The following is a 6,588-nucleotide window of genomic DNA, read 5'->3' on the forward strand; positions in this document are numbered from 1 at the left end:
CCACCCCAGGTCCCGCAGATGTCATCATTCCTTTCGCTGATATTGTTATCATTACACACTACATAATACTGTTGACTGTAAAAATTCACAACCTAAAAGTTGAGAATTATGATTTATATGGCGGACAAAACTAAGGACATAAGCCTGGGACACAGCATCTCAGGTACCTCTGAGAGACTGTCCTGCAGAGGTAAGGGATGTATATATATATATACGAGTTCTGCAACAACGACCAGGTCGTCAGACCATTAAAAGATTACTGTTCAGACTCACAGACATAGAGAATAGACTTATGGTCGCCAAGCGGGGGGGAGATGGATGGGAATTTTGGGGTTAGTAGATACAAACTATTAGATTTAGAATGGACAAGCAATGAGGTCCTACTATACAGCATAGGGAACTATATCCAGCTTCTTGGGATAGACCATGATGAAAAGAGAGTATGAGAAAAAGAATGTATATATGTGTGTGTGATTGTGTCACTTTGCTGTATAGCAGAAATTGACACACCATTGTAAATTACCTATACTTTCATTTTTAAAAAGATTGCTGTTAATTAAAGAAAACCAGCTATTTCAGGTTAAGAAATTTAGTGCTCTTCTCTATAGGGGAAGATGTAGTCTGAACGTCTTCCTGAAATGATTCCTTTGATAAGCATCTCAGCTGTTGGGATGTCCTGTGCTTTCTCATCCTGATCTCCTCAGTGCACTGTTGGGGGCTGGGGTGGGGATGGCCGTAGGGGCTGACCACTGGATCGGGAGCATGTTGTTTCTATCCGGAGTTCCCCTGGGACTCACTATTGGGCCGCTGTTCTGTGATGGCTTGATGGCTGCAACATCTTCTGTTTACTGATATAGTGGCAGGTCTGTCTGTCTGTCTGTCTTTCTTTCTTTCTTTCTTTCTTTCTTTCTTTCTTTCTTTCTTTCCTTCTTTCTTTCTTTCCTTCTTTCTTTTCGTCAATGGAAAATCCCAACCTCCTTTTAGAACAATGCATTTAGAGCTGGAAACACCTAGTTTTTACATGACCCCACTATTCACTAGCCTGGTAATTACCAACAAGCCACTTAGTCCCTCTGACTCCGGTTTCCGGAGAATACTCATTTCCGAGTGCCACCAAGAGGATTAAAGGACAGGGCCTGTGGAACTCAGATCGAGTGGTGACTGCCTGGAGTGGATTTCCAGTATGACCAGTCCTTACAGCGAGCCTGGGAGGAAGGTGCAGCACCGCCCGCCTCCTCAGACCAGAAGACAGTAGAGGAAGCCCAGTAAGACTGATCCTAGTCCTGAGAGGCTTAGGATGGCATATATATATGGTGTGTATAAATTAAAAAATATATATGTGTATACATATAAAATTTAAAAATACATACACATACACACACACACACACACACACACACCATATACACACACACACACATACACACACACCCCATAGAAGGGATCTGGATGAGCAGAAATATGAAGAAGTGTAGAATTCTTCCTGAAAACCCACAACAAGAGAGGGAGAGTTGGCAGAAACGGGTCTGGGCTGAGGTGATGAAGGCTGAAGAGAATCTGCCAGAATTAAAGGCACAGAGTAAACCATCGGCCCTAGAGATGAGATGATGAGGGTGAGATAAGAATGCAGATCTTTGCACTTAAAGCTTTCAACACACAGCTTAGCACAGAACAAACGTAAGCATAACTGCTTCATTTGTAAGTAAGGCAGTGGATACATCATTGTATGTGGGATCGGCAGTACATTTTGGTGTTGATAATTTTGGATATTTCCAAAAGCTTCGGGGTATGAGATCGATGCATTTATATATGGTTCTCACAAGGATGAGCAGCATTGCTGGGGCTCTGTGCTCAGCAGTAATGATCTCTGTCTACTCAGACCACGGTCTGCCAACCCAAAGCAGCCCAGACCCATCATATGGTCACAGATTAACAGTGCACTGAGGGATATGGGCATCCTTGTTAGCAGAGATCCTGGGCTGATTGAATCCTGGATGACAGTTTACCTTTTTTTTTTTGCTTCTCCATTTAGCAATATTTTATTGCAATATCCAGGACGGCCCCAGAAAGAATCAAGAAAAATTCTTGGAATCCACGTCTAAATGCAAAGCAACAACAACAAAAAATAAATATGAAAAATAAATACGGTAGGCTCGGGGGCTTATTTTGATTTGTTTGTAGCCACTGCGGTAGCTGATTTTGTTGGCTTCTCAGGGGACAGGGGACGGGAAACACATGAATGCTGGCTTTTAAAGTTTTCCTTAAAGGAGCCTCCACTGTGAGATGAAATTGCTTCAGAAGAGAAAGGCTCTCTTCAGAAAGCATGGAAAAGGTAAAAGGGGATGAAATCAAAGTAAGAAAGAAGGGAAAATATTATAATAAAAGACTTGCATGTAAAGGAGTGTCATTTGGGCTGAGTGAATACACTGTGAGCGAGATATATCGAGGCCTGCGTACAGCAAAAGGAACTTTGAAGAAGGAATTGCAGGCTGAAAAGAAGGAGGCTGTTTGCTTAACAAGAACGATTTGCGTTCGATTGAAATACTCATTTAGACCAGATCAAACAGTAACATAAAGAATTAACATTCGCGCTTTTTAGTGCCTATGGACTGTGGCATTGCCTCTAAACCTCTCCATGCACCTGCCATGCCGATAAGGCTCAGCCTTGAACCCTTGTGTAAAAGACCTGGTGGGAATACAGTATCGAATTCAAATTCTAGAACTGTCTTTCTGAGAGACCTTAGGTGAATCACAATGTATTCCTCTCATTTCAAATTTGGTCCCTCCTTTGGCTGTGGGGCCTTTCAAGGAAATGTGAATTTAAAACCGAGTTTGAGAAGGAATGGGGGAACATTTGTAAACACTTGGAAATGGGACTTGGAACGTGCATCTGGCTTCAGTTTTGCAAAGGCCACTTAGGGATGTGGGAATGAGGAAGATCACAACCAAAGGAAGTCAATTGTACATACCCGATGGCTATGATTAATAAAAAAGAAGAAATCATTGATATGGTAGAGACAATGACTATTTTTTTTCCTTTGTGTCATTTGAACATAATTGATGTAATTTTTTAAAAGGTGTCAGAGGAAGAGATGCAGCGACACGCAGATGCTCGGATGCAGAGGTGGTATCTTCTGCTTCAGTTTGTTAGGGCCTCATTCCACACAGTTTGAAAACATTTAAATGACAAACTTCTTGCACTCAAAATGGATCAGAGGGAACCTCGGCCTGGAGACAGGAGAGATGAGATTCTTTGAGAAGAAATGGGAGGAAAAGCCGTGTATTATCATGGATTTATCCCTCTTGTTCATACCCTTTTCTGTTTCTGTTTCTCCATCCCCAATTTCAGGACATAATCAAAGTCCAGATCACACACAGGGCATCACCTTCAGAGGATATTTTAAGTAGCTCCAGGGAGGTGTATTCCTAAGTTATCTCCCCTCTTGTGGTGCAGCAGAAATGAATCTGACTAGGAACCATGAGGTTACGGGTTCGATCCCTGGCCTCATTCAGTGGGTTAAGGATCTGGTATTGCCATGAGCTATGGTGTAGGTCACAGAAGTGGCTTGGATCCCACCTTGCGGTGGCTGTGGTATAGGCCAGAAGCTATAGCTCCGATTTGACCCCTAGCCTGGGAACCACCATATGCCTCGGGTGCAGCCCTAAAAATACCAAAAAAGAAAAAAGGAAAAAAAAGAAAAGAAGAACTGTTTCTTTGTCTTTTTGTTTGGTTTGGTTTTATTGGAAAGTGTTAAAAAATTAATTAAGATTTTCTAGTTCGGTAAGTTTATTTTATTTTATTTTATTGGAGTAGAGTTGGCTTACAATGTTGTGTTAGTTTGAGGTGTATAGCAAATTGAATCAGTTATACACTGATATACATGCACATTTATTCACTCATTTTCAGATTATTTTCACATATAAGGTTCCCTTATTCCTTTGTCTTAAGAACACACCTTTCTTAAAGGTGTTCTTTGAAAGTGTGAATAATCCTGAGAGTGTCAACGTACAAAATCACCCAAATCTTATGTGACCTGCTTCGTCGTTGTCGTTGTCTTTTTTTTTTCCTTTTTAGGGCCGAAGTTGTGGCATATGGACCTTCCCAGGCTAGGGGTCCAATTGGAGCTGCAGCTGCCAGCCTACGCTGCAGCCACAGCAATACAGTATCTGAGCCACATATGTGTCTACACCACAGCTCGTGGCAACACTGGATCCTTAACTTACCAAGCAAGGCCAGGGATCGAACCCACATCCTCATGGATACTGGTTAAGCTCGTTATGCTGAGCCACAATGGGAACTTCTTGCATAAATTCTTTTTTATATATATAATGATTTTTATTTTTTATTTTCTTATAGTTGGTTGACAGGGTTCTGTCAATTTTCTACTGTACAGCAAAGTGACCCAGTCACACATACATGTATACATTTTTTTTCTCACATTATCAGGCTCCATCATAACTGATTAGATAGAGTTCCCAGTGCTACACAGCAGGATCTCATTGCTTATCCCTTCCAAAGGCAATAGTTTGCATCTATGAACCCCAAATTCCCGATCCATCAAAAGAAAATCATGGATATGGAGAACAGACTTGTATGAATTCTTCAACTGCAGATCAGGAGGAGTCTGCTTCTTCCTGTTTTTACCATAGATCTCTTGTCCAGACCACTCTACTGACTGTCTTAATTAGACTACCTGCCTCTAGCTTTCCACTTTACAAAACTCTCTTTTCCTCTGTCGCTAGTTTGTTTTCTAAAACTCAGATTAGGAGTTCCTGTCATGGTGCAACAGAAACTAATCTGACTAGCAGCCACGAGGTTGCAGGTTGATCCCTGGCCTCCCTCAGTGGGTTAAGGATCTGGCATTGCCGTGAGCTGTGGTGTAGGTCACAGACATGACTCGGATCTTGTGTTGCTGTGGCTGTGGTGTAGGCCGGCAGCTATAGCTCCGATTCCACCCCCAGCCTAGGAACCTCCATATGCCATGGGTGCGGCCCTAAAAAGCAAAAAAAAAAAAAAAAAAAAAAACCCCAAAAAACAAACAAAAAAACCCCCAAACAACCCCCATAAATAAATAAATTAAATTAAATACATAAGTACGTAAAAACTCAGATTAAATGTATCATTCGCATCCTAAAACCCATCGCCTTTAGCAAATTTTCTTGCCAATTAAGGTCACAGTCCATTTGGTCGGTTATAACAGATCTTCATAAAATGAAACAGGGTAGGATTCAACAGGATAAAAATATCGGTACTTTCACAAATGAAAAGGGTAAGTTTTGTTATGCAAAGCCATTAATAGTTAGGAGTCAGCTTACACGGGGCTCCATCTAGAAAGCATTTTTTTCTATGCCTTGTGGTTGGAAATTTGAAAGCCCCTGGCCTCTAAAAGGCAGTTGGCACCCTGGGGGGCTTGTGGGGCTTTTCCAGGCTGGCCTTCTCTCTGCATTCCCAGAGGCCCCCATCCTTTCAAACACGTGATCTAACGAACTTGCACCCCGTTTAGCTCCCTGAACTCAGGCCGCCTCTGGGTGCCTCTTCCCCATTTCTCTGCTTGATGAAGCTTTAAGTCCCGGTTCACGAATCAGCTCCCCTGTTCTGCTCGGGCAAAATCGAGTGCTTCCTCTTGCATTTTTGCTCTCTGTCTTTCTCAGAGCATGTCATGTGTCCTCTTTGTCATGAGAAGCTCCTCAGAGAACAACTCCATGTTCTAACGTCAGGCTTGCAAGATCTGCTGAGTAGATGCAGCAGAAAGACAAATGAAATAACTTTTATAAAGTATAGAAAAGATGTCTTTTGGAGTTCCTGTGGTGGCTCAGTGGGTTAAGAACATGGCTTTTGAGGGTGCGGGTTTTGCAACGGACAGCACCAACAGTCTGAACCTAGCCAGAACACAGATTGGGGCTCGAGTCCACGTGTCGGGACTCGAACCGACCCTAAATCCAGATTGGGACTTAAACCCACGGTTTTAAATTAGAACCACTCACCCTGGGTCTGGACTCATGGAGGTTCAGGTTCTTCATGCCTCTGTGCAGAAGGAATTCAGCGAGAAACAAAGTGATAGGCAAGAAATAGATTTCTTAGGTTAGGATGCTTGGGAGAGATGCAAGCAGGCAGGCAAGGAGCCTCTGCCCAGAGGATCCAGGGGGCTACAGTTTTATCATCCAGGGGGAGTAGAGGTGGGAAAAGACAGCCTCTTCCTCCAAGTAGTAACTCCTCCTTAATGGCCAGAAAAGTGTGTATTCAAATCAGCAGAAGGTCGGTTGGTCCTCAAAAGCCTGCCCTTGCTCTGAATCGGGATGCAGACCTCCTCCCATCTCCCACCCAACGACCTGAGGCCATTCTCGTGCCTCTCCTAGTCTAGCAAGGCCTGCAATTTATTAACTTACAGTGATCTCCTAACATCCCCCCAGGTTTCCTCCACTATCTATGATTTTTTTGGGGGCTTCTGCAATCACTTGTGCCTACTCCCTCCCTATCAGTTTGATCCCTGGCCTCAATCAGTGGCTTAGGATTTGGCTTTGCTGTGAGCTGTAGCAGATGCAGCTCAGATCTGATGTGGCTGTGGCTGTGGTATAGTCCGGCAGCTG

The 6,588-nt window shown here is 43.1% G+C and overlaps 1 long non-coding RNA gene across 1 annotated transcript; it reads right to left on the reverse strand.

The window, feature by feature from the left end:
* LOC110255607 lies at positions 3,008-6,119 on the reverse strand. Its single transcript, XR_002336147.1, has 2 exons — positions 5,986-6,119; positions 3,008-3,228 (listed from the first exon to the last, which is right to left on the reverse strand). It is a non-coding gene; the product is annotated as an uncharacterized LOC110255607 (long non-coding RNA).

Source organism: Sus scrofa, chromosome 10 (genome assembly GCF_000003025.6).
Source record: "Sus scrofa isolate TJ Tabasco breed Duroc chromosome 10, Sscrofa11.1, whole genome shotgun sequence".
NCBI lineage: Eukaryota > Metazoa > Chordata > Mammalia > Artiodactyla > Suidae > Sus > Sus scrofa.